This window comes from Canis lupus, chromosome 31 (assembly GCF_011100685.1).
Source record: "Canis lupus familiaris isolate Mischka breed German Shepherd chromosome 31, alternate assembly UU_Cfam_GSD_1.0, whole genome shotgun sequence".
NCBI lineage: Eukaryota > Metazoa > Chordata > Mammalia > Carnivora > Canidae > Canis > Canis lupus.
In genome coordinates, this window is record NC_049252.1 from 3290840 (window position 1) to 3317608 (window position 26769).

The 26769-nt window shown below is 35.3% G+C and overlaps 1 long non-coding RNA gene across 2 annotated transcripts in view; it reads right to left on the minus strand.

Annotated features, from left to right (window-relative positions):
- Positions 1-7542: 7542 nt before the first annotated feature.
- The window catches only part of LOC111093519, a 233233-nt gene continuing 214006 nt past the window's right edge, over positions 7543-26769 (minus strand). Inside the window, exons 2-4 of one of the 2 annotated variants that reach the window (XR_005382065.1) lie at positions 24415-24531; positions 9746-9876; positions 7543-8299 (exon numbers count right to left, since the gene is read on the minus strand). This is a non-coding gene — a long non-coding RNA (uncharacterized LOC111093519). The remainder of the gene's footprint in view (positions 8300-9745; positions 9877-24414; positions 24532-26769) is intronic. The other variant, XR_005382067.1, reaches the window with a different exon arrangement.

Below are 26769 nucleotides of genomic sequence, written 5' to 3' on the forward strand. Positions count from 1 at the left end.
CCATAGATATTAGAGTTCTTTTAAGATCTATTTCACAGAGAAAACTGCACTTAGTTTGTACTTTATGACTGTTCCTATACCAGATTGAAAGAATTGGGATTTATAATGATGCGATGTTTATGCCTTTTCTATTCTACTAGGAGCAAAGTAATTTCCTGACAGTTTTAAGGTGATGGATTTGATAATTAACTAGATGAGGGAAATCCTTTCACAATGTATATGTGTATCAAATTATCACAGTGTGCACTGTAAATATCTTACAATTTTATTTGTCAACCACACCTCAATAAAGCTGAAAAGATAAATACAAGAAAATCTGCTTTCTTTAAATTGTGGCAAAATTTTTTGAAATCAGAATGGGAAAATTACTGTGTCACTTTTTACCACTATGGACACATTTCCTGGGATTTCACATGGCTAGTTAGGATATTTATATTTTTCTTTTAAAATATTAAATTTTAGTGGAATACCTAAACACTTTAAATATATAGTCATTATTGATCTCCAGGACTAAAAATCTAAAAATCCATGCTAAATTGAGTCTCATAGCAAACTGACTCTAGCAGTAAATTGACCTAGAAAAAGAAATTTCATGGCTTGGTGAAAATGTAGACCATTGTGGAAGAAAATTAGCTTATTGAGTACTGGAAGCATTGATTGTCATTCTCCATGCTCACCAGCATTTTAAATATGAGGTCAGGTGCCTTTGTTGCAGAGATGTTAAGAATCTTTCTATATAGTATATCATACATATCATACACTACACAGTATATAATAGTACCTACATTTAAGATGCACATAATAGTGTATAAGCAATTTTAACTGCCTTTAAAAGAATTTTAACTAAACATTTTGCTGTTTACAAAACATTTACTGTCTTTTGTCAGAATTATGACCTATTATGTCATTCATTCATTTCAACTTATATTAATGCTTGTATATAAAATTGTTGAAAAGAAATTCACAGATATTCAAGGATTTACAATCTCAAGATGAGCTATCCCTGTATTTTAACATAAACTAAATGGTAATATGACCAACACTTATACATTGTATCATTTTAAAATATGAAATCACAATATAGAGAGTAAAAATGACCTGGTGATGTTGTAGAGTATAACTTTTATCTCTACAATGATTGAATCTAAATGATATGTGACCATCACACACTTTCTTAAACACATCAAGAGGGATAATTCCTTTCCCTCTATTTCCCTTAAAACAAGAAAATGTTCACTCTACCTTATAGAAGATCATTTGATCCTGGAGTTTAATAGCTGCTAATGTATAAATAGTTTTACAAATGACCCAGGGTATATATCATGGAGATAATTCTTAAATCCTGGACAGTGATACTGAAGATGGCTCTACTTAAAAATAAACAAACAAAAATCCTCTGAAGAAAATTACTCTACATTCATTCAAGTCAATCTCATACCTGCCACATGCCTTTTGTATGTAGTTTTTTCTACGTGGACACGTTTATTGAAGATCATCATATAAGTCATTTCCTTTCTTTATAAACAAGTCTGTCAAATGTGACATTCTCTGAGAGTCATTTACTAATAATCCTTTACCCCCTCCATCCCCAACTCATCTAGTCTCTCTTTACATATCTACCTTGTTTTATTTTTCTTCATGCCCTTTATAAACCTGAACTTATATTATTCAGTTTCTTTGTTTACTTGTGTATTGGTTTTCTCCTCAACTAGAATGTTAGCTGTAAGAATGAAGGGACTTTGTCTTGTTGACTGGATTTTCAGCAATTAGAAAAGGGCTAAAACAAAATAATCACTCAATATATATTTGCTGAAGGAATGAGTGTATCTATCCAACGGTGACTATCTTCTGGTTTAAATTATATAAAAATTGATTCACTTGCCTTCCCTCTTTCTGTCTTTTTCTGAGGCATCATTTTTTTCTTAATAAATAAATCTAAGCATTCTTAAGTAGAACCACTCAAAATAAATTTTAGCACTTATAAAAAAACCCCACTTAGATTTTTATTTAAAAAATAAATACATATGAATCTGATTTGTTTGTTTGTTTGTTTGTTTGCTCATAAATACAGAGAACAAACTAGTGGCTGCTGGGGGGGATGGAGGTGGGGAAAGGTGAAACAATAGGTGAAGGGGATTAAGAGGTACAAACATCCAGTTATAAAATAAATAAATCACAGGAATTAAAAATACAGCATAGAGAATATATTCAATAATATTGTAATAACTTTGTAGATAGCAGATGACTACACTTTTGTGATAAGCATTGTGTAATGTATAAAATTGTTGAATCAAGGGTTGTATACCTGAAACTAGGATAGCATTGTATATCAACTATACTTCAGTTAAAAAAATACAAACTTAAAAAGAAAGAAAAATAAGTACATATGAGTTGGTAAAATACAAACTATGTAGGAATAAATAAAATACATACTCAGTGAAAGTACTTTAGTGATTCCATTACCCATATATAACCACTGTTCACTATTCCTGATTCTTTCAACAGCAATCAGTTTGAAATATATAGATAGGAATAACTATAATCACTTCTTAAAATGTACCTGATTGTTTTTCAGTCATCTCTTTATACCCTCGTTTTGAGAAAGCCTTTTTTATTTGTACTAGTATTTAATGTAGTTTCTTTTTTTTAATTTTTATTTATTTATGATAGTCACAGAGAGAGAGAGAGAGGCAGAGACACAGGCAGAGGGAGAAGCAGGCTCCATGCACCGGGAGCCCGACGTGGGATTCGATCCTGGGTCTCCAGGATCGCGCCCTGGGCCAAAGGCAGGCGCCACACCGCTGCGCCACCCAGGGATCCCTTTAATGTAGTTTCTATTAGAAATATTACATGATTCTTCTATGAAATGAGCCAGGCCAGTCTAATAATATGGAAACCAACTGACTCCATTCTTGATCCAGACTGACCGAAAAAAAGGAGCTGTGTTAGTGACTCAATGGTAGAAATAAAAAATTCTGAAGAACTCTATAGTGTTACTTGATTCTTGAGGAATCCAGGGTATAAATTAAGCTACTTTATAATTCTACTGTTTAAGCAACTACGTTGATCTACATCTCTAGGGAACATTTAATTTGTTACTTAATAAAATAAAGAAAATAATAATGATAAAGCATCTTGAAGTAGAAAACAAACAATTACTAAAAGACAGAAGAAGAAGAGGAAATGAGACTGGAAAGTTATATATAAAGGAATAGCATGGCTTTAAAAATATGGTTTCAGGGATCCCTGGGTGGCGCAGCGGTTTAGCGCCTGCCTTTGGCCCAGGGCGCGATCCTGGAGACCCGGGATCGAATCCCACGTCGGGCTCCCGGTGCATGGAGCCTGCTTCTCCCTCTACCTGTGTGTCTCTGCCTCTCTCTCTCTCTCTCTCTCTCTCTCTCTGACTATCATAAATAAATAAAAAAAAACTTAAAATAAATAAATAAATAAATAAAAATATGGTTTCAGGGACACGCTCAGCAGATTGAGCATCTACCTTAGGCTTAGGGCATGATCCCAGGATCCAGGATCAAGTGCTACACTGAGTTCCATGCAGGGAGCCTGCTTCTCCCTCTCCCTCTGCCTATGTCTCTGCCTCTCTGTCTCTCTGTGTCTCTCATGAATAAATAATCTTTTAAAAAATACATTGTTTCAAAAAACTAAAAATTAAAAATAAAAATATGGGTTGTCCTCTTAGAGCTGTGGTGTCTAAAAGGTAAATGCTAATCATAGTGACTATTTAAATTTAAATTAATTAAAATAAAATAAAATTTATTATTTTTTAAGATTTATTTATTTATTCATGAGAGACACAGACTGATAGAGAGAGGCAGAGACATAGCCAGAGGGAGAGGCAGGCTCCTCGCAGGGAGCCCCGTGCGAGACTCGATCCTAAATCCCAGGATCACCACCTGAGCTGAAGGCAGGCACCCAACCCCTGAGCCACCCAGGCATCCCGAAATAAAATAAAATTTAAAACAGCATTTTAGTCATACTAATCATCTCTTAAGACCTCAATAACAATTTATGACTGGTGACTACTCTGTTAGACAATGCAGACAGAGAACATTTCCATGATCTCATCAGGTCCTACTAGACAGCACTGATCTTGGCACTAGATCTGTATTAGTCTAGGATCTCTAGAGAAATAGAGGTCTCCTGAAATCTCTTCAGGAGAAGAAAAAAAGAAAGAAAGAGAGAAAGAGAGAAAGAGGGAAAGAGAGAAAGAGAAAGAGAGAGAAAGAAGAAAAGAAAGAGAAAGAAGAAAGAAAGAAGAAAGAAAGAAAGAAAGAAAGAAAGAAAGAAAGAAAGAAAGAAAGGAAGAGAAAGAAAGAAAGAAAGAAAGAAAGAAAGAAGAAAGAAAGAAAGAAAGAAAGAAAGAAAGAAAGAAAGAAAGATAGAAAGAAAGAAGGAGGGAAGGAAGAAGAAAGAGAGAAAGAAAGCAATTGATCATAAGGAACGAAGTCATGCAGTAATGGTAACTAAGAAGTCCCTAGATCTGCAGGCAGTAAGCTGGAAACCCAGGAGAGCTGAGAGCAGAGTTCCAGTCCACATCCAAATTCCTGTGAACCAGAAAAGCTAATGGTGTGAGTTTCAATCTGAATCTGAATCTGAAGGCAGGAAAAGGCCAATACCTTAGCTTGAACACAGTCAGGCAGAGAGAATTCTTTATTTGACCTTTGAGTCTATTCAGACCTTCACTGGATGCATGAGACCCACTCTGTTCACATTGAGGAGAGTGTATTAGGGTTCTCAGAGAAATAGAACCAAACACACACACACACACACACACACACACACACACACAGGGATAGAAGGACAGAGAAAGAGAGAGAAGAGAGAGAAAAACAGAGTCAGACAGAGATTACTAGGAATTAGCTTTAAATTATGGAGGCTCAGAAGTCTCACAATATGCTGTCTGCAAGCTGGAGACCCAGGAAAACAAGTGATATGATTCCAGTCCAAGACTGAAGGCCTGGAAACTGAGGTGCTGATGGTGTAAGTCCCAGTTCAAGGGCAGGAGAAGACTGATGTCTTAATTCATGCATACAGGCAGAATGGGGAAGCATTCTCCCTTTCTCTGTATTTATTCTATTCAGGCCCTCAAGGGATTGGATGGTACTTGTCCATACTGGGGAGGGAAATCTATTTTATCATTCTCCTGATTCAAATGATAATCTCATCCAGAAGCATCCTCATAAACATATCCAAGATAATCTGACCAATCAACCTGACATATAAAATTAACTAACACAGAGGGCAGTCTGCTTTACTCAGTCTAGAGATTAAAATGTTAGTCTCATCAATAATCACCCCTCTAGACCCACCCAGAAATAATATTTAACTGAATATCTGGGTTCCTTGTATCCCAGACAGGTTGACTTCTGAAATTAACCAACATACATTTCATTTGATAGCTATCATTCGGCATTCATCTTCATTGACATGATTATTTCTACAACGTTAGGTTTAAATTCCAGATGTTAAATTGCTTAGAAAATAAGATTTACCACTCAGATATGCCAAAATTCTACCTAATGTATCTTATTTATATTGCCATAGATATGCCTCTTTCTCATAACATTGGTAGTAAAACCATCCTTTCTTTTGGTAATGAATGAGGAAGAACCTTGATACCCAGAGTATTATCCTATACTCTAGCTCTTTTAAGGTAACCAAGAATTAATAGGTATTAGTCTAAAGTTTTTGGTTCCAAGTGACATAAATCCAAGAAAATTAGCTTAAGACTAAGACAAAACAACAAAAATAGTAGTAGTTACTTTAACTTAAAAGTCCAAGGTTGGAGGTTACTTTAGTTCACTTCCTTTCAATGCCTTAAGTAATATCATTAGGATTGTGTCTCATTTCACCCAACTCTGAACTCTTAATTCCTTCAGATTAGTTGAAGCTTAAACTGAATCTCCACCCAGAGAAGCCAAGAGGGTCAACAACTTTCTAGTATTAACCCATAACTGCACTGAGAGATTGCAGAAAACAAACAAAAAGATCTGTTTTCTCATAACCATAATGAGTCCTGAAATGACTTAGAAACAGCTTGTCTTTGATCACCTACCCATTTTTCAGTCAGTCACTCTGCCTGATGTGCCAGTAGCAGTGAAAGTATGGCTGTGTAACTAAGTAAACTAACTCATCAAATGGGGAAGAAATCATTCCTAAAGTGAGGAGATGCTGACAGACAAGATCTAACAGATGTCCACTACAGAATACAGCAAAATTATAGAATGTGATACAAAAATACATCTACCTTGACAAGAATGTTATTTTGCTACCTATGGTAATTAGAATGAAGTATCAAATGATAATCTGTAGCACTTCACACTCTACACAGTAGGATCTCAACAAATATTTAGGCAACAAATAAACATATTGCAGTAATAAAGTTTTCACTACTAGCACAATTTAGAAGAGGATTATCCTCAGATTTTACAGAGCCAAAAGATTACTTCTCTGCTTTTCTATGATAGCTCATAATACTATGTATCTAAGTGTCATATCAGCCCTTGAAAATTAACAACAGTTTAATGCTGATTAATTTCCAGCTTTTCTTCCCTATAGTTACTACATATTTTTTTCAAAAGTTGCTTAGAGTCACTTCAGTGCTTATTGCATGCATCCTTAGTTGTTTTCTCCCGTGTACCACCCTGTACTCATCACTATTGAATTTCATACCGTTTTGGTTGGAGGACTTCTCTAATTTGTCAAGGTCATGTTAAATTCTAGTTTAGATGTCTAAGATCAAAGCAATTTGACCCAACTCAATATCACACTGGATGTGTTGTTAGTTCCATTATCTACATCTTTAACCCCCTCTCCACATACACACACACGTCATGTGAATTCCAATCATAAACTGCACTATTTGGTTTTACAGAAAAGAGTTTATCAGGTTTTTTTTAGGATTTGTACAGGAATTTAGAGTTAGTTGAAACAGAGCTAGCTTGCAAACTCTCTACGTTGTATGGGACTGCTTACCGAAAAACAATATTCAGTTCAAGAAGGAAGGCAGATATATGTTGTGTCTGTGTAGTCATATAATTATGATTGTAGGGTGACCATCATTCTGAAATCTAGGATCAGAGAAAAGGAAATGCATACTTGGAGATCCAAAGAGAAGTTCTGAGCAACATGAAAACAGAAATTTGAGAATACAATGCTTAGAAAAATATCCCAAGTTCAAGACAAAAGCATAAGAACCTAATAATACATAAATATTATGTTTGGATTCCAGTTCACTTCTTGCTCAGAGTAAAAATCTTTTTCAAAAAAAAAAAGGAATTTTGGTGATCCTAAGTTCTTAGGTGGATGGCATTAAGTACCACTTTTCAGAATGTAGGTAAAGGGGTTGGGGATCTAAGCAATTCTAAGGCCATGCTTGAATTCTTTCCTTGGTTTCTTCACTTTGTTCTGTATTTGAACTAAATAAATGTATATATATCATTTTAACCAACCATCTTCATAGAATAAAAAGACACAATTTTTTATGAATGAAACATAGTTTAATTACTCATCTAAGTTTCCAGAGATTTTTAAATAAAAAGAGAATAGTAGTACAAAATGTCTCTTGATGCACAGTCAAATGTTAAAAGTGGCAGAATTCCACAGCATCTTTGCTACAGTGTTATCAGGTATCATTTACTCACTCAATAGTTTCGGCAAAAATGATAAACTAGCTATCTCCAAAAATGTGTCTATCATGTGAAATCCCTCTGGAAGTTGAAATCACTTGTGGATTACACCAATACATTTACACAGTTTTAATATTGTTCAGTCCAAAAATGTCCCATTCATGATAAATCAAGTTTATATAACTGACTATCCTAGCAAGTGTCATCATATAAATGAAGTTATCTAGAACTGTACAAGTTGGTAAGGAATTAGACATTACTTCTTCAATAAAAGATTATGGGGAAAGAGAAAAAGATCTAATGTGTATTGGCATCCTTTTTATATAAGATGCTTTTATAGTACTACGTGCAATCCTTAACGATCCTATAAAATATATCTAGTATGACAACCATCAGATAAATGAAAAATCTGAACTCAGAAAGTTTCAATAACTTGATCAAGTTATAAGGGTAGTAAATGCCAGACCAATTTGATTTTAAATCCTGGGTATCTCCATTACTTCTCTTATCTTTTATCAAACACAAAGAGAGATATAAGATTATTACTACAAAATGTGCTTTCTTCCATATACACTGAATCCACGATGTAGAAGTTCTACTAACACATTTCAGCACCATGGTCAGATCCGCACCCGTTTATAAAAACTTGAGCCCTGGTAGATAAGAAAGAAATGGGAAAGTGTAGAAGTTATTGGAACACCAAAGTGATATTTTATCTCAGCATACGTTAGATTATCTGGATATCCATTCCATAAGGTGAAAACTAGAATTATTATTATTTTTTAAAGATTTCTTAGTTTTCTCTACAGACTTCCCAGGGAAAAGTTTCCACAGGTTTTTCATGCAAAAGGTTTCCGTACTTAAAACATATTTACAGAAATGGCATTATCAAATATCACTTGAAAATGTCAATGCCTTTCCTTAGGCACACAAGGCTTCTATATTTTTCATTTTCCCAATTGTGCTCCTATTACTTCTATGGTACATATTATCCTCTAACTCATAAACGAGGTTCCATACTTTCATTACTGGTCTGCATTCCAAAACCCTACAGGGATTTTATTGTAACACATATTCTACTTTGCATCATTTACAAAGAAAAAAAAAGTTTTACACTCCTCCTTTGGTTCTTTCAAAACATCATTTAATAACATGTAAAAATATTTATGTGTTAAATAATTACGTAAACAAATTACAGATAACATATTTTTTTAAAATTCTAATTTGATAGTTCTAACCACTTTTTCCTCCATGAAAGTAGTCACCTTTCTTTGCATAACATAAATAAAAACAGTATCAGAATCAGTATGACTTAGTATCTAAAATCAGAATTATTTGTATCTATTTAAATATTGACTAATATCTTTCCATGTCTGCATAATTCTGATCACATCATTTCCTAGATTCTGAGATACACTGATTTAAATGACAGTGAATTTTGCTCACAGCTACCATGTGTTTTGGAAGAAACAGCCTGCAGCTAAAGTTGCCTTTTCTGCTGGCTTTACATAGAGGGCAAATTGCAGAACTATAGCTTATTTTCATCGACCTAAACTTAATAATGGCTTATATTATAAAAGTTTATTTGTGTTTTTTAAAGGAATTAATAAATAATACTTTTATCTTTATCTCAATTCTGTAAAGTTTGATAAATAAGACAAAGAATAAGGAGTTAGAGACCAGAATATTAGCTATATAGACAGTAAATGATAAATGGAAGCTTTTATGTTAGCCTGATGACCAAGAGAGCCTGATAATTGAACCCCAGATTTTCATAGATTTATCCATGTTATCAAATGCACTGAAGTATTAGAGGCTCCTCCTTTCAGAGCAGGACTTGGGATAATAGTAGTCAGCCTAAATTAGACTTATGACAAAGTTCTTAACAAAATGGAATGTCTTTTCTTTGTGAGCATTTCACTTCCAAAAGTAAAAACAGACAAGCTAATTGTGCCAAAATTATTATTTCAAAAATTACTCATCAAACAGTCATGGCATCTCCCTTGAGATAGGGAGAAGCCAGGAGTTTTAGTTATTGAGGCCCCCTCATAGGAGGGGAATTTTGGAAAGAGAAAATGTGTTCTCAGTAATATCAGTACCTGAATATACCACAGTTTTGGCTATCTCCCTTTGAAGATATGAACAGTACTTTAGGACAGTTCTGCTCCTCCCTTCATGATGCCAGGTTTCCAGTCACAACCACTATACTTTTCTAATAGGTCTGGGATCACTGAAGGATGTAAATAGATAAAAAGACATTAATTTGATCAATTGTAGGTCTTCAGTATCCTAAGACAAAATAGCCATTCTTTATCCTATTTCCCATTGCAAATATTGTACATTCACTTAGTCCAATATAGCCTATCTAAGCCCTACAATAAAATTAAAGACAACATAGTCCAAGAACAAAAGTACATAGATACTGTAATAAAACCCAGTAACAAGAAGATGACCCAAATTTGAATATAATTTCCCTCCTATTATGAATTTATAAAGGAAAATTAAAATCACAAGCATCAAATCCCCTTACAAATTAAAGCCCTAAAATGTTAAAACTAAGAGAAATTGAAGTCCAAAATGAAACTGTCTGTCTTGAAATACTATATTTCAAATAAATTAATGTAAAATTTTACCCTCCTCAACTTCATATTCTGTTCAATCTTAGAGAAGTAAATTTTAATGCCTGAGTTTTATTCCTTCGTTTGGTAGCTACAACCAGAACTCTGAAACCAAAATCCTCTGAATTCAAACTCATTGCTATCAAGTGATTAATCATAGAGCTGTGATTACCATATTAATTGCCATCTCCCCTTCAAGCCCTGTTTCTAGCACTCCAATACTGACGAGTACAGGTTCCATCTGGTGACACAGAAGACACATTCTCATAATAAACAGGCATTTTCATTTCTAGGTCATTTCCACTATTTCTTACAATGCACTATCCTAGGCCTAAGAAACCTGCCTCCTAGAAAATGTTTACCCTCCCACTTGGGTTTCAGCTGAAAGGATATTCTCTACAGCCAAATGTACTGTTGATATTTCTGAAGCTGAGCCCCAAGGGGCTAAATAAAAATCAGTGTGTGAGCAGAGTCTTTTCCTTTGCTTTACGGTTACAAACTTTGATAGCATCTCATTGTTGTGTTTTCTGCAATAGCAGGCTGAGTCTGGTATTTCGTTCCTTGTTTGACTTTTTTAGTATTTTTCCACTATCTTATTTTGGTTTTTTATTCTGGAAAAAACAATTGAAATAAGGGACTGCTATTTAACTAATCCAGAACTACTGTCTTAGGTCTGGCACCTAAGTTTAAAGCTTGGTACTCATAGTTTAAAGCTAGAACCTTCCTAGTGTTGTCAGCACATGTGGAACACAGCTGCTGCATAGTTTTGAAGTAGCAAATATTGTTCTGTTGGCCAGGGCCTAAATGGCCTGTGAAGACATTCTTTTCCCTGTAATTGTATATTTGCCTCATCTGTGCCTGCTTACTCAGGCCTCTGTGATTTGCCAGCATCTGCCAAGTCATCTGCTAAAGCCCTGGCTGCCAGTATATATATACTCTAAGTATAGTTTAAGATTAAGCTGCGGCAGCCTGCATCCTAAAGTCCCTGAAATTGGCCAAGACCACCCCTATTTTTGTTGAGGCCCATGCAGTCCATGACCTTGCTTGCTAATCGTCCCTTGTAGAAATTGTCTTCTATGATTGCTTGTGTACTAACACCTCCTACTCTGTCCTCAGAAGTTAAAAGTCAATTACACCATTGTAAATGTCCTCTAGCCCCATTATAAGCCCCTATACACACTAAGGTCGGGGTGCCTTGGACCACAAGACTCAAAGCCACATGTCCTAGCTCCATCAACTACATTCCCTATATATTTTCCCTCAGATTGTTGTCTTATGTTTTGTATCTTAGTATTCCCCAACTCTGAACCTATTTTGGGGATCTTTGAGGAGCTCAATAATTATCACTTTTATTTTTCAGTTTGATTCTAAACTACTTATTTATCCTACTCACTTTATTTTATTTTTATTTATTCTATTTATTATTAATTAATGTATTCTTTTCATTCTAAGTTTTTATTGAGAAATAAGATAATCAGTAAAGCATTTGGAAGCAAAAATAGTAATGAACCCTGATATAAGTGATAACTTATAACTTATAACTTCAGGAGGTAGTTTGATTAGGAGTGTGTGTGTGCGCATGCGTGTGTGTAGGAGGCTATGATTAGCTATTAGTTAGTATATGGGGAAGCAGGGCCCTAACGGCATCTCTATTATATTTATATAGTATATATAAAGATTTGACATAGTTGAGAATGTCCAATTTAGTCTCCCTAAATTACACTAGAGTGCAGGAAGAAAGGGGTGGAAAATGCAGGAATGTCATAGCAATTGAGATCCTGTTAACAACAAGGAAACATTTGAAATGCAGTGGAAGCATACCAAAAACAAGGAAATTTGAAAATATTTCTTCCAGGGATATGGACATTTTTCTTACAAAAAGTGCCATATACAACAGTTAATCTCACAGGTTGGCCCATTTTAACTATTTTAAGTAAAAAAATGTGTCTGAAGCACAATAAGGTAATTGAAAGCACTAGAGAAACTGTCATATACAACGTTATTTAAAAGTAATATATTCTAAAGTGCTTTGTATATACCACAAAATCCATTTTTCTTTACTGTAGCTCTAATATTTTGGAGGGGTTGCCCTGAGCTTCTGGTGATTATGCATAACACCTATGCCCAAGGGCTGGTTATCTTGTAAAAAAAAAAAAAAAAAAAAAAAGATGTAAGGTGAGAAGGGGAAGCAGTGGCTCAGGGAATAGGAGTTAAGACTCATATAGTGATTCTGGCCTAATAAGTCAATGGAATAGGAAAGAAATCAAGTAGGAGAGGAATAAGGCTTTTCATTGAGGGGAATAAATATGGTGGGTTGTGGAGTACTGGTCATATCAGTTCCTTTCATTTCCTCTCCTAAGGATATCCCTTTTCTTTTTTTTAGGTCTTCTATTATCACAGGGGATGGTGGGAAAGAAAGGGAGAGTCAGGAGTATCTTAACATTATCAAGATGGACTTTTCTTCCCTATGTGCACAGTTTGTTTTATTTAAGAAAGTTGGTAGTGTTGAGTATCTAGATGGTGGTTTCAAAGAAAAGAAAGCATATTTTTCCCCAGTATTTTCATTATCTTCTTCACTTGCCTCTATCTCCTGAATTAGTCATCATGTTGGAGAAGTATAGCCAACAATGTCTTCAATATGGAGATTGAAGGTGGGTGGAGAACTGTTTAGTAGAAAAGGGAAGAATTTCATAGGGCTGTTTTATTGGGCAGTTTACTTACTTGCCAGAAATAGGGAAGTTATGGCTGCAACAAAAGATTTCTATTAAATTGCATATTATAACATTAAATTTTATCCAGGACAATGTAACAAAGTACACATTAGCAGAAAGAATATTACTTCAAACCATTTCAGAAGGGGAATTCTATAGCAGTCATTATAACAATTATATCAGATGGCAACACTACAACAGCTTTTGAAATTTGTGTGGTATTCACAGGTAATTTTGCAAATTAGAGTACTACTTGATATACTAAAAATAGATAAATAAAAACAGAATACCAAACACTACCACTCAGATTCTGAGTTTTCTAAATTTTTCCTTAGCTATAACTTTATATAGTGTCTTAGTTAAAATGCATTTTTAAATGCATTCACCAAAGAATCTTTAATTACAAATATTTTCCATTAATGAAAATCCAGTCTGTTTTCATAATTTTGTCACATAGACTTCTATGAAAAAAGGAGAAGTTTCATTTCCATCTTAAGCCTGCCTTTGGCCCAGGATGTGATCCTGGAGACCTGGGATCAGGTCCCATGTCCCACGTCGGGCTCCCTGTATGGAGCCTGCTTCTCCCTCTGTCTGTGTCTCTGCCTCTCTCTCTATGTCTCTCATGAATAAATAAATAAAATCTTAAAAAAAAAATTCACCTTAACTGTAATTATGCTCATCTTAAAAGAATATATCAGAACTTGTACTACACACTCTTGTATGCACACATGTTCAAATACCTTCTCTCTTCCCACTCCACACATACACCATACCCTGAATGGGAAAGCCACTTCATTAAGATAATAACTGTTAAAAAATAATATGAGCTGTTTTTCTGAATCTTGAGTTTATTTTACAATGTTTTCTTCTTAAAGTTCCTAAATTTGTGTTGACATTTATTTCTATATCATTTCCATTAAGCTTTTGCTTTTTATTATAAGCTCTGGATTAGGGGAAAAATGGGTTTCTTTAAATTGTTAATCTTTAATGATCATTATGCTCATTTCAAAGTTGTAACATTTCACAGCAAATGGCTTTCTAGAGAGCTTTGCCGATTTGCAATTTGTTTTATCAGAAATTTCTTTAACTTTTGTTTTCCCAATTATTCTCTTTGAAATTAAAAAACTATATAATTGTATCTTCATTTCTTTAAAATAGCATTTAAGACATTTGAACAATTTTCAGCTATTTTCTACATCCCCATTCAGTATTTTATTAAAGTTACCTAAGCTTAAATTACGATTTTTCTTCCTGCTTCCTTTAGCTGTGATAAGAACAGGCTGGTTTGCTACAATTGACGCATATTTCTTTCTCAAGTTATCTTTTTGCTTTGAGTTAGTCACATATATAAATATATAAAATCAGATATAAATATATGCATGTATTTAGGTATATATTTATACATATGAATGCATACATACATTTTATTTGTATATACATATACCTATATTTATTGTATATACTTACTATACATATTGTATATATATGTAGATGTATATATACGTAGATGTATATATACATCTATAATATTACATATATTTAAATATATACATTTATTTAATTACCTCCTATTGCTATATTGCCTGTACTGTCCTATTTTGTGTATCTTTGTAAGTTTTTTTTTTTTTTTTTAATCTACACCTTTATGTTGTGCCCAAGATCGCGAATCCGAGAAACCACCAAGGAGCCGACACCGATGCAATCACATGAGGGTTTATTTACAAGCTCGAGCTTGGGTCCAAGTGCACCCGACACAGCGGAGCAGGGACTTGGACCCCGAGGCTAAGAGGCAGCAGCTTTATAGGGGCCCGTGGCCCATGGGATGCGCAGAAAGTTGCACAGTCACGCTGGTCCACTGAGCCGGATTTCCCATTAGGGTGTGTCCTGCTCTTTTTTTTTTTTTTTTTTTTTTTTTTTTTTATGATAGTCACAGAGAGAGAGAGAGAGAGAGAGAGAGAGAGGCAGAGACATAGGCAGAGGGAGAAGCAGGCTCCATGCACCGGGAGCCCGACGTGGGATTCGATCCCGGGTCTCCAGGGTCGCGCCCTGGGCCAAAGGCAGGCGCCAAACCGCTGCGCCACCCAGGGGTCCCACACCTTCGATCTTAAGGAGAGCTGTGAGCTGGCTCCGGTTCCGGAGACCCCGTTTATAGCCGGCAAAATGGCCTTGGACCAAAGCCTTCCAGACATAGTCGTCGCTTTAGGAGTCCTGTTCCCAGCAGGCCTCCACAGGCTCCAAGATGGCAGAAAAAGAGAGGCTTCTTCTTCTTTTTTTTTTTTTTTATAATAAATTTATTTTTTATTGGTGTTCAATTTGCCAACATACAGAATAACACCCAGTGCTCATCCCGTCAAGTGCCCCCCTCAGTGCCCGTCACCCAGTCACCCCCACCCTCCGCCCTCCTCCCCCTCCACCACCCCTAGTTCGTTTCCCAGGGGCCTCTTTTTAAGTTTTTAAGTGCTTTCTCTCTTCCTCCTCTCATGACATTGTGCATTGTATGTTCTCCTTGTTTCAACATTAGCTTCTGAATGCATCTTTAATTGTTTTACTTCTCTTTCACTTGCTTTTATGAGAAAGTGTCTCTGTTAATATCACTTGCCTTATTTCTTGTCAAATCTCTTTAGAGAATTCAAAATTCAAAATTCTAATATTCTAGTTATAATATTTTTTATTGATAACTTTCTGCAGAAGCAATGTGTTTGGAAAATTTTCAGCTAGGAAAGACAAAACTAAGTAAAAATAGCGTTGGCTGAAACATACTATTTTTCTTAACTGGGTTAATTGTGATGAAATCAGTGAATGACAGTTGAAAAATTGGAATACCTCAAAGCCCTGAACTTAATATATATTATCTGAAAAGAAAACACATTTAAGTGCTAATTATTTTCTTTAAAAAACATCATGTTGATTTTGGAAGACTAGAGAACTTATAAAATTCTTACCTATAAATGCATACTAGAAATAACATACTGCATGTTTTCATTATAATTTTAGTTCCAGTTATTAATCAATTGACAAATCTACATTTAAAAAGAAATATTCCTCTTGCTTCCTTCAGTGAATTTACAAAACTCAAGTATCGGGGATCCCTGGGAGGCTCAGCAGTTTAGCGCCTGCCTTCAGCTCAGGGTGTGATCTCTCTCTCTTTCTCTCTCTCTCTCTCTCTGTCTGTCTCTCATGAATGAATAAATAAAATCTACAAAAAAAAAAAAAAACCTCAAGTATCTTTCTAATTAAGCATTCAACCATAGCCAGCATTTGTATTTCCAAGAGTGTTTATATAAAGATACCTTGTATAAACCCTTGCACCAATATCAGATTGTATTTAAAAGGGCAACTTGTATAGTCTATTTAAACTTTTTTATGATAAAGATCTACTCAAATCTCATTTTACTTTTAGCTTTCTATTGGTTATTAGAACCAATTTGGTTTTTTCCTCTAAGGTTCTTTATATGCATTTGTTTTGCATGTCAGATATTTCAGAAGATCTACTTTAATATGTTTTTTTTTTAAGATTTTATTTATTTATTCATGAGACAGAGAGGAGAGAGAGGGAGAGGCAGAGACACAGGCAGAGGAGCAGGCTCCGTGCAGGGAGCCCGATGTGGGACTCCATCTAGGGACTCCAGGATCACGCTCTGCACCAAAGGCAGGCGCTAATCCACTGAGCCACCCAGGGATCCCCTACTTTAATATTTTTTCGAATCGTAAAAACATTTGCTCTTTTTGACAGCATCACTCACCAAAGAGTTCATATTTTACCTTACATTGCCAAGATGCCCTGTCCAGCAGTTAGGAACCATATAATTTCCAATCTCTGTGTCATTCAAGTGAGGAGTTAAAGATAGGCATGAGTTTTCTACACACTCCCTCTTCACATCTTTACAATCTTTGCACCTACATGTTTCAAATAAGGAAGAGGGCTGCTGATCTCTACATAAGACTTTCCCTAAGCAGCTATGTCAGAGGTTTCCAAGACTATCACCAGATTCAGTGATTTGCTAGAACCCACAGGGCTCAGAAGTTATTGTACACATAATTACGGCTTATTACAGCAAATGGACAAAAAGCAAAGTGATTTTTTTAAAGCAAAATGATTAAAGGAAAATAGTACATGGGGCAAAGTCTGAAGGAAACCAGATGTAAGCTCCCAAAAGTTCTCCCTCAGTAGAGGACATGGTTAATTTCTCTAGCAACAAGATGAGGAAACCTGTTTGAAGTATTGTCTACCAGTGAAGTCACCTGAGCCTACAATACCAAGGCTTTTATTGGTGGTCCACCATGTAGGTATATAGCCATTGCCTACAAGACCAGTTTCTGAGGCTCCAGAAACCCAGAAGAACAGGTGTTCATCATAAATCACAATGTTTGCACATATTCTCTAGAAAGACTGGTATAACACCTCAGGGACACAGGCATACAAAACATTTATATTGTTTAGAATCCAAATATTTTTTAACAGCTTTGTTGAGCTATATCTCACATACCACACTATTCACCCATTTAAAATGTATAATTCATTGATCTTATTCTATTCAGAGATATGTACAACCATCTCCATGATTTTAGAACATTTTCATTACTGGAACTGTGATTTCCAGTTCTGCATATAGGAAGCTGAGAAGTCAACTCTCTGTCCTAACAACAAGTAAACAAGCTGAATAGACTTAAAAATCAACTCTTCTCAGATCTTTAAGAGGGGGAAGACACAGGAAAAATCACTGATCCCAAGATTGGATATATAGAAAGATGAATGAATAACAGGAGGGAGTCATAGCTTACCTGGAGCAGACCCTCACAAGCGGAAACACCTGTAGGAACCAGTCCTGATGGGATCCCTGGGTGGCGCAGCGGTTTGGCGCCTGCCTTTGGCCCAGGGGCGATCCTGGAGACCCGGGATCGAATCCCACGTCGGGCTCCCGGTGCACGGAGCCTGCTTCTCCCTCTGCCTGTGTCTCTGAGCCTCTCTCTCTCTCTCTGTGACTATCATGAATAAATAAATAAAATCTTTAAAAAAAAAAAAAAAGGAACCAGTCCTGAGATGAAAATTTGAACTGTACTTGTACTTGAAAACTTGAATTTCTGGAGTCTCAGAGCAAACAACTCTGGGAATTAAAAACTCCAAGGGGATCTAGTCATAGAGGAAACTCCCACACAAAAAATAAAAAATAAAATAAAAAATAAACAAAAAAAAAAAAAGAAGAAGAAGAAACTCCCACAATACTGTTAGATTTACTTCTAGAAGCTCCATCAGATTCCCACAATAAATACCATAAAAAAATTCCCTGGGGCTTACAGCAGGGAAGGGGAAGAGAAACCATTTTGAAACATGCCAAAGCACTCCATTTTTCTTAATTTCTTTTCACTCCACACCTATCTATGTAGAAGTCTGAAAATTCAACAAAAATATTTCTTGAACTATTAAATGACTATAGTGAGGCTACAGAATGACAGGTTAATATACAAAGGTCAACTGATTTCCTACATGCCAGCAATGAACAAGTGGAATTTGAAATTAAAAACACAATGCCTAGCCAACACTTGTCTCCTATGTTGTTAATTTTAGCCATTCTGATAGGTGTGAAATGAGATCTTTTGTAGTTTTGATTTGTAATTCCCTGATGATTGATGTTGAGCATGTTTTCATTGATGTTGAGTCTGTTAGCCATCTCTATGTCTTCTTTGGAAAAATGTCCATTCATGTCTTCTCATTTCTTAACTGGATTATTCATTTTTTGGGTGTTGAGTTTGATAAGTTCTTTATAGATTTTGGATACTAACCCTTTATCAGATATGTCATTAACAAATATCTTCTCCTATTCTACAAGGTTGCCTTTTAGTTTTGTTGATTGTTTACTTCACTGTGCAAAAGCTTTTTATATTGATGAATCCCAATAGTCTATTTTTGTTTTTCTTTCCCTTCAGGAGACATATAGAGTAAGAAGTTGCTACAATTGGTGTCAAAAAGGTTGCTGCCTGTGTTCTCCTCTTGGATTTTGATGGTTTCAGGTCTCACATTTAGATCTTTAATCCATTTGAATGTAAGAAAGTGGTCCAGTTTCATTCTTCTGCATGTTGCTGTCCAGTTTTCCTAGCACTATTTTTCTTAAAGTGACTTTTTTTCCAGTGGATAGTCTTTCCTGCTTTGTTGATCAGCTGACCATATAGTTGTCAGAATCCATTTCTGGGTTCTCTATTCTGTTCCACTGATTTGCGTCTGTTTTTGTGCCAGTACCACACTGTCTTAATCACTACAGCTCTGTAACACAGCTTGAAGTCCAGAATTGTGATGCCTGCAGCTTTATTTTTCTTTTTCAAGATTGCTTTGGCTATTCAAGGTCTTTTATAGTTCCATACAAATTTTAGGATTGTGTGTTCTAGCACTGTGAAAAATCTTGGTGGTATTTTGATAGGAATTGTATTAAATATGTAGATTGCTTTCAGTAGTATAGATATTTTAACAATATATGTTCTTTTGATCCATGAGCATGGAATGTTTTTCCATTTCTTTGCATCCTCTTTAGTTTCTTTCATCAGTATATTATAGTTTTCAGAATACAGGACTTTCACCTCTTTCGTTGAGTTTACTCCCAAATATCTTATGGATTTGAGTGCAATTGTAAATGAATCAATTCTTTAATTCCTCTTTCTGCTGTTTCACTATTGATGTATAGAAATGCAACAGATATCTGTATGTTGATTTTCTAACCTGTGACTGTACCGAATTTGTGTGCCAGTTCTAGCAACTTTTTGGTACAGTCTTTTAGGTTTTCTGTATAGAGTATGATGTCATTTGCAAATAGTGAAAGTTTGACTTCTCCCTTGCCACTTTGGATGTGTTTTATTTCTTTTTGCTGTCTGACTGTTGAGGGTAGGACTTCCACTGCTATGTTAAATAACAATGGGTGAGAGTAGACCACACTGTCTTGTTTTTGACCATAGAGGAAAAGCTCTGTTTTCCCCATAGAGAATGACATTAGCTGTGGGTTTTTCACATATGACCTTTATGATGTTGATATATATTCCCTCTATCCCTACTTTGCTGAGGGTTTTTATTATGAATGGATGTTGTATTTTAAGGGGAAAACTCTCACACTGTTGGTGGAAATGAAAACCGGTGTAGCCACTCTGAAAAATAGTACAGAATTTCCTGAAAAAGTTAAAAATAGAACTACCTTATGATCAAGGAATTGCACTACTGTGTATTAACCCAAAGGATATAAAAATACTAATTCGAAGGGATACATTCACCCCAGTGTTTATAGCAACGTTATCAACAATAGCCAAATTATGGAAAGAGCCCAAATGCCATCGACTGATGAATAGATAAGCAAATGTGTATATATAAATAAATGGGATATTACTCAGCCATAAAAAGAATGAAATCTTTCCATTTGCAACAACGTGGATGGAGCTATGGAGTATTATGCTAAGCAAAGTAAGTCAGTCAAGTAAGATAAATGCCTTATGATTGCACTCATATATGGAATTTAAGAAGCAGAACAGATGAACAGGGGGTAAAAGAGAGGCAAACCAGGAAACAGACTCTTAGCTACATAGAAGGAACTGATGATCACTCTTCCCAGGTGAGCAGGGGAATGCATTACATGGGGGATGGGTATTAAGGAGACCACTTTTGATGAGCATGGGGTATTGTATGTAAGTAATGAATCACTAGGTTCTGCACCTGAAACTAATATTGAACGGTTAACTGTAATTTACATAAAAAATTGGAAAAAAAGACCCACAATACCATTTACATTAACACTCTCAAAAATGAAATACTTAGGGCAGCCCAGGTGGCTCAGCGGTTTAGCACCACCTTCGGCCCAGGGCCTGATCCTGGAGACCCGACATCGAGTCCCACATCAGGCTCCCTGCATGGAGCCTGCTTCTCCCTCTACCTGTGTCTCTGCCTCTCTCTCTCTCTCTCTCTCTCTGAATAAATAAATAAACAAGTAAATAAATAAAAAAATGAAATATTTAGATGAACAAAAAAAACAAAAACTAAATAAATGGAGATATATTCTATTTTTATGGACAAGATGATTCAATATTATGAAAATGTAAAAAAAAATATATATATATAAAGGGGGGGATAGAGGGAGATAACAATGTAATACCAATTAAAATCCCATCAGGTTATTTTATATGTATCAAAAATTAATTCTAAAATTTATATGGAGAGACAAAATATCTAGAATAGCCAACACACTATTGAGGGAGAACAACACAGTTGGAGGGCAGATGCTACTTGGTTTTAAGACTTACTACTCAACTATAGTAATCAAGGCAGTGTGGCATTGACAAAAGAACAGACAAATAGATTAATGGGCCAAAACAGAGATCCCAGAAATAGATCTCCATAAATACAGGCAACTGATCTTTGACAAAGGAGAAAAGGTAATACAATAAAGATAGTCTCTGCAACAAAGGATGCTGAAAAATTGGGCAATCATCTGCGAAAACATGAGCCTAGACACAAATCTTGTACCCTTTACAAAAAATAACTCACATGTGAAAAAGAACACTATAAAACTCCATGAAGATAGTATATGAGAAAACCTAGATTACCTTGGTTATCATAAGGTCTTTTTACCTCACCACCAAAGGCAAGATCCATGAAAAAAAAAAGATAAGCTGAATTTCATTAAATTTAAAAGCTTTTGCTCAATGAAAATCAATATCAAGAGAATTAGAAGATAAGCCACAGAATGGGTAATATTTTTTTCCAAAAAATGCACCTGATAAAAAACCATTATCCAAAATATACAAAGAACTCTTTTTTATTTACAAGATTTAATTATTTATTTTAGAAAGAAAGAGAGTGAAAGAAGATGCATGGGAAGCATGAGTGGGGGTAGGAGCAAAGGAAGAGAATCCTCAAGAAGACTCCTTGCTGAGCTCAGACCCTGAGGTGGGGCTCAGTGTGGGGAAGGAATACCAGGCTCCCATTCTGCCTCACTACCCATGTGATTATGACTTGAGCCAAACCAAGAATTGGTCACTTAATCGACTGAGCATTCAGGTGCCCCTTAAATATGCAAAGAAGTCTTAAAACTCAATAATAGGAAAACAAACAGCTCAATTTTAAAATAAGCCAAAGATAGGTTAGGGGCACCTGGGTGAGTAAGTTGGTTAAGCATCTGACTCTTGATTTTGGCGTGGGTCATAATCTGGGGTCCTGGAATCAAGCCTCCCATTTGGCTCCATGCACAGTGGGGAATCTGCTTAAGGATTCTCACCCTCCCTCTTCCTTTGGCCCTCCCCCTGCTTGCACATTCTCTCTATGTAAAATAAAAATAAATAAATCTTTAAAAATAATGGTAATAATAAATGAAAATAAGCCAAAGACCTTAACTGATACTTTACCAAAGAAAATACACAAATGGCAGATACACATGTTAAAAAATGCTTCACAATATATGTTATCAGGCAAATGAAAATGAAAATAACAGGGAGACACCTGCACACACTTATTAGAATGGCCAAAATCCAGAACACTGACAACACAAGGTCCTAGTAAGGATAGGAAGCAAGAGGAAATTTCACACACTATTGGTGAGGATCAAAAATGGAACAGGCACTTGGAAGACAATTTCAAAGTTTCTCACAAAACTAAACATACTCTTGATATATAATCTGGCCATCATTCTCCTTGGTATTTACTCAAATAAATAGAAAATCATGCCCACACAAAAACTGGCACATGTATGTTTATAGCAACTTCAGTCTAATTTGCCAAAAGTTGGAAACAACCAACATGGCCTTGAGTAGAAGAGTGAATGAGTGAATGGATGAATGAATGAATGAATGAATAAATATTTATCTAGCACTAAAAATAAATGAGCTATCAAGCCACAAAAAGACAATGAAGAACTTTCAGTACTAGTATATTAGCATATATATTAACATTTTAGTAAGTAATAGAAACAAATAGAGAAGGCTATATGATTCCAAATATGTGACATTCTGGAAAAGATAAAACTCTGGAGACAATAAAAGTATCTGTGGTCAGCTGGGGTCGGGGTGGTTGGGAAAATGAATAGGTAGAGCACAGAGGATTTTCAGTACAGTGAAAATACTCTGTATGATATTATAATGATGTATATATGTCATTATATATTCTTTCAAACCCATAGGATGTATAACACCAAGAGTGAACCCTAAGGTGAACTATAGACTTTAGGTGATTATGATGTGTCAAAGTAGGTTTCCTTTTTTGTAGAAAAAAAAGTAGGGTGATTGTTGGTAATGGGATAACGTGTGTGGGATATAGGGGGAGAGATGGGATCTCTCCCTCCCTCTCAGTCTTGTTGGCAACCTAAAGCTACTCTAAAAAAGTAAAACCTTAAAAAAAATTCAGTACCCTTTAGCTTTCACCACCTTATGATCCCAGCTACCTTCCAAGCCATAAGCAATCAGTCATTTATTTTATGTTTCTATACCTTTGCCTATTCTGGATTTGTAGTGAATCTTCAAGATTGCTAATACTGTGGCTGCACTGGCTCATATGATTTTTATTTTGGTTATAGGACACATTTCAGCAAGAAATCAGCAAGGAACTTCGAAGAACAAGATTTATTACTCACACGTCCTGGAGGGAATATGGCATGCCAAAGGCACAGAGTAAAGGCAAGGTAGAGGGAAGGGGGTGAGAGACATAGAAGATTGAGAGAGAAAGGGACAGACAGAGAGACAGACAACCCTGAACTTGGGGTTCTGCCTTTATTAGGGTTCAAGTGTGGAGTGTTTAGAGTTTCATGGGTTCACTTTTCACCAGCTAATTTAAAGCATAAGAGCAGGAATTAGGGGTGGGGATGTAAAAGCAGGGTCACTCAAGCTGTCAAGTATCTCAGTTAACTAAGGCTTTTTTGCGAAAGGAAACTTCATGGCGGGGGTGGCCTAATTTCATGCCTGGTTGTTTTGCTAGTAGTTGGGTCACAGAGCTAATAATATATTTATTCAAGATGACTGTCTTTTAATAAAAATTTCTTGGCCATAAAAAACCTAATGTCAACCGCTCATACAACACCACCATCAACAACAAAAAGCTTCATGTCAGGCACTTATATTACACAGAAAATCTACATTATCACATTTGCTTGTTTTATGTATCTCCTCGCACTCTTGCTAGAGAGAAAGGAGAACTCCCCAGGATAGAACAACTTCACTCTGTCTTCCCAGCAGGAATTCCAAAATTTCTGTGGACAAGTGCTTGATATATTTGTCTATTTTTGAATGTAGTAATCCTGCCTTTGATCTACCACGTATTTTCTGTATGAATTTATGGAGAGATGAAAGCTGATGTCCTGTCATTTTAGACCATTGAGCTCTGGACTCAAAGGAACCACATTTGAACATATGAAGAAACTATGGGACATTACCTGAGGGTTTGTGATGAACTGGATATTCCCCATTTGCTTATCCCAGACTTACCTTCCATCCATCCCATCCTGCTGTGTCGCAGAGGCTGACCTCCATGGACTTTATCAATCTGGTTGTCTTGCCTCTGCTGCTAGTTGTGATCAGCCCATGGAATGCACACGTCAGAAGCTAGAGGAAGATGAAAGAGAGATACATATCAGGTTTCTTATTTCTCTGTGTTTCTCTCTGCTGCTTTGAGGGTTTGTGTGTTTTTTGTTGCTGGTGGTGGTGTTTTTGTTTTGTTTTGTTTTGTTTTTATTTTATGTTATTTTGTTGTTGTTGTTGTTTTATTTTTAAACATGTGTATTTCTCTACTACTGTCCACAGCTTCTGGTCATGCATTACACGACTGTACTTCTAAGAGCATTCTGATAGCCATTCCCTTCTTTATCCCTTCACGTCTAAGGGGTAAAAGACGCATTGATTGCTTCCTGCAGCTTCATGTTCAGGGCAGGCGCTTCACCATTCTTTAGATTTCCCTTAATCATCCCAACTCCTGTATAAATACCACCTTGTATAACTTTCTATCATTAGATTTTTTTCCAGTTACCTCTTGAGTGTGCCTGTTTTATGCTAGTAGTTTGAAAAATACATGAGATTTTCATTGGGTACAATTACTGGATAGAGATTTGCTTCTGTTTGGCAGAATGTGTGGGAAGAAATAAACAAAGGACTATTTGGTTCTATTTGGTTTAACCATTGTACAGAAAGTAATTTTGCATATTCCATGTACTTCACAATGTTTCTCAACCTACCTCTTTAGTGTTGGGTTGGTGGGCATGTTCTTGATTCCAGCCAACAGATTATAATAAGAGGTGCCATGTATCATTTGTAAGCAGAGGCAGTTCAGAACAGGAGTAAATTCTCCATGCCGTATTTTCCTCTAACTTAGCCACAGCCAAGGCCAGATTTTCTCAGGATAAAGAAGAGTTGCCCTCCCAATACCAGCTCTCCAAATTTTCTGAGTTAAAACCATGAATACATTAGACTAATGAAAATTTTGACATATAAGTACTACCTTGCATGTTTTACAGTAAAGATACATCTGCACAATAATAAAGTCCATTTGTAAAGTGTTTCTCTGTTACATCATTTGTAACAGCAGAAGGCTAGAAACTATTAAAGCTTCCACAAATAAAAACAAGTTAAATAAACTGTGGTTTAAACACACAGATACAGAAAAATTGCAGGCTATAATGCTACGTTACCCAAAGAACACACTCTATAGATTGTCAACTTTTTGTAAGAGGAAGAAATATAAGTATATATTCCTGTTTGCTTCATTTGTGTGAAGAAAAAGTAATATAATAACAAAAACATACTAATATCATAGTGGTCTCAAGATGAGTGAGGATTGGGTGGAAGTAAGAATTCTAAATGTACAGCTTCTCAATTAGTTTGAAACATTTTTGAACCATTGAATGTAATGATTTATTTAACAAATGACAATTGAATATTTTTATCTCTAACATCAGAAAAATAAAAATAAGTAAGAGCAATGCACTATACATTCTCAACAAAATGAATCAATGAAACACCAAAGAAGGCCTCAGAAGAAATGCAAGTTGAAGCAAATATTCAGCTGTTGACACCTGTAGGTAGAGGATCAATTTGTTTCAATAATGATGCTGGAGAGATTAAATTCCTATTGCAAAATGTAGATAATGTATGTGTCTCAAAATATATATTAAAATAAGATATTACTCAAAGATTTATTTTGAAGAATTATAATAGGCACAAATTATATTTGAAGGGTGTGAATATATATGTGTATATATATATATAAAGATTAGCTTAAATAAATATAAGATTTCTGCATGTCAAAAATCATAAAATTTCAAAACAAAAGACTTAGTCAAAAAAATGTGAGAGAATATAATTTTCCAAAAAATAGTGAAATAAAAATCTGATATCCTTAAACAAAAAAAGAGATAAAATGGTCATTTGAAAAATAGTAATAGAGAAACAGAAAAAAGCTGTTATGCCTAGAAACTTGAAAAGGAGGAAATACAAGTAATCAATAATTGCATTTAAGTAGTCCAATGTTAATTGTGATCAACTGATAACCAGATATCGTTCACTAGGCTGTCATAACTGAAAATGATTTTTTTAATGCACAATAATTTACAGTTGTTCAGAGAATATATGTGGTAAGGTGCTTGTAGACATATAAATAGGTAAATAGGCAACTTAGCAACACACATCAAAAGCCCTAAGAATATGAGAAAATATAGATGTTTCCCCAATTGGGGCTATTGCAAGCAATAATTCATTGAGCAAAATGTCAGCTATTTTCTCTAATTTTAGGTTACATACTACTCAATATAGAGTTATTTTTTTAGTATGTGTATAAACAATGATTATAAC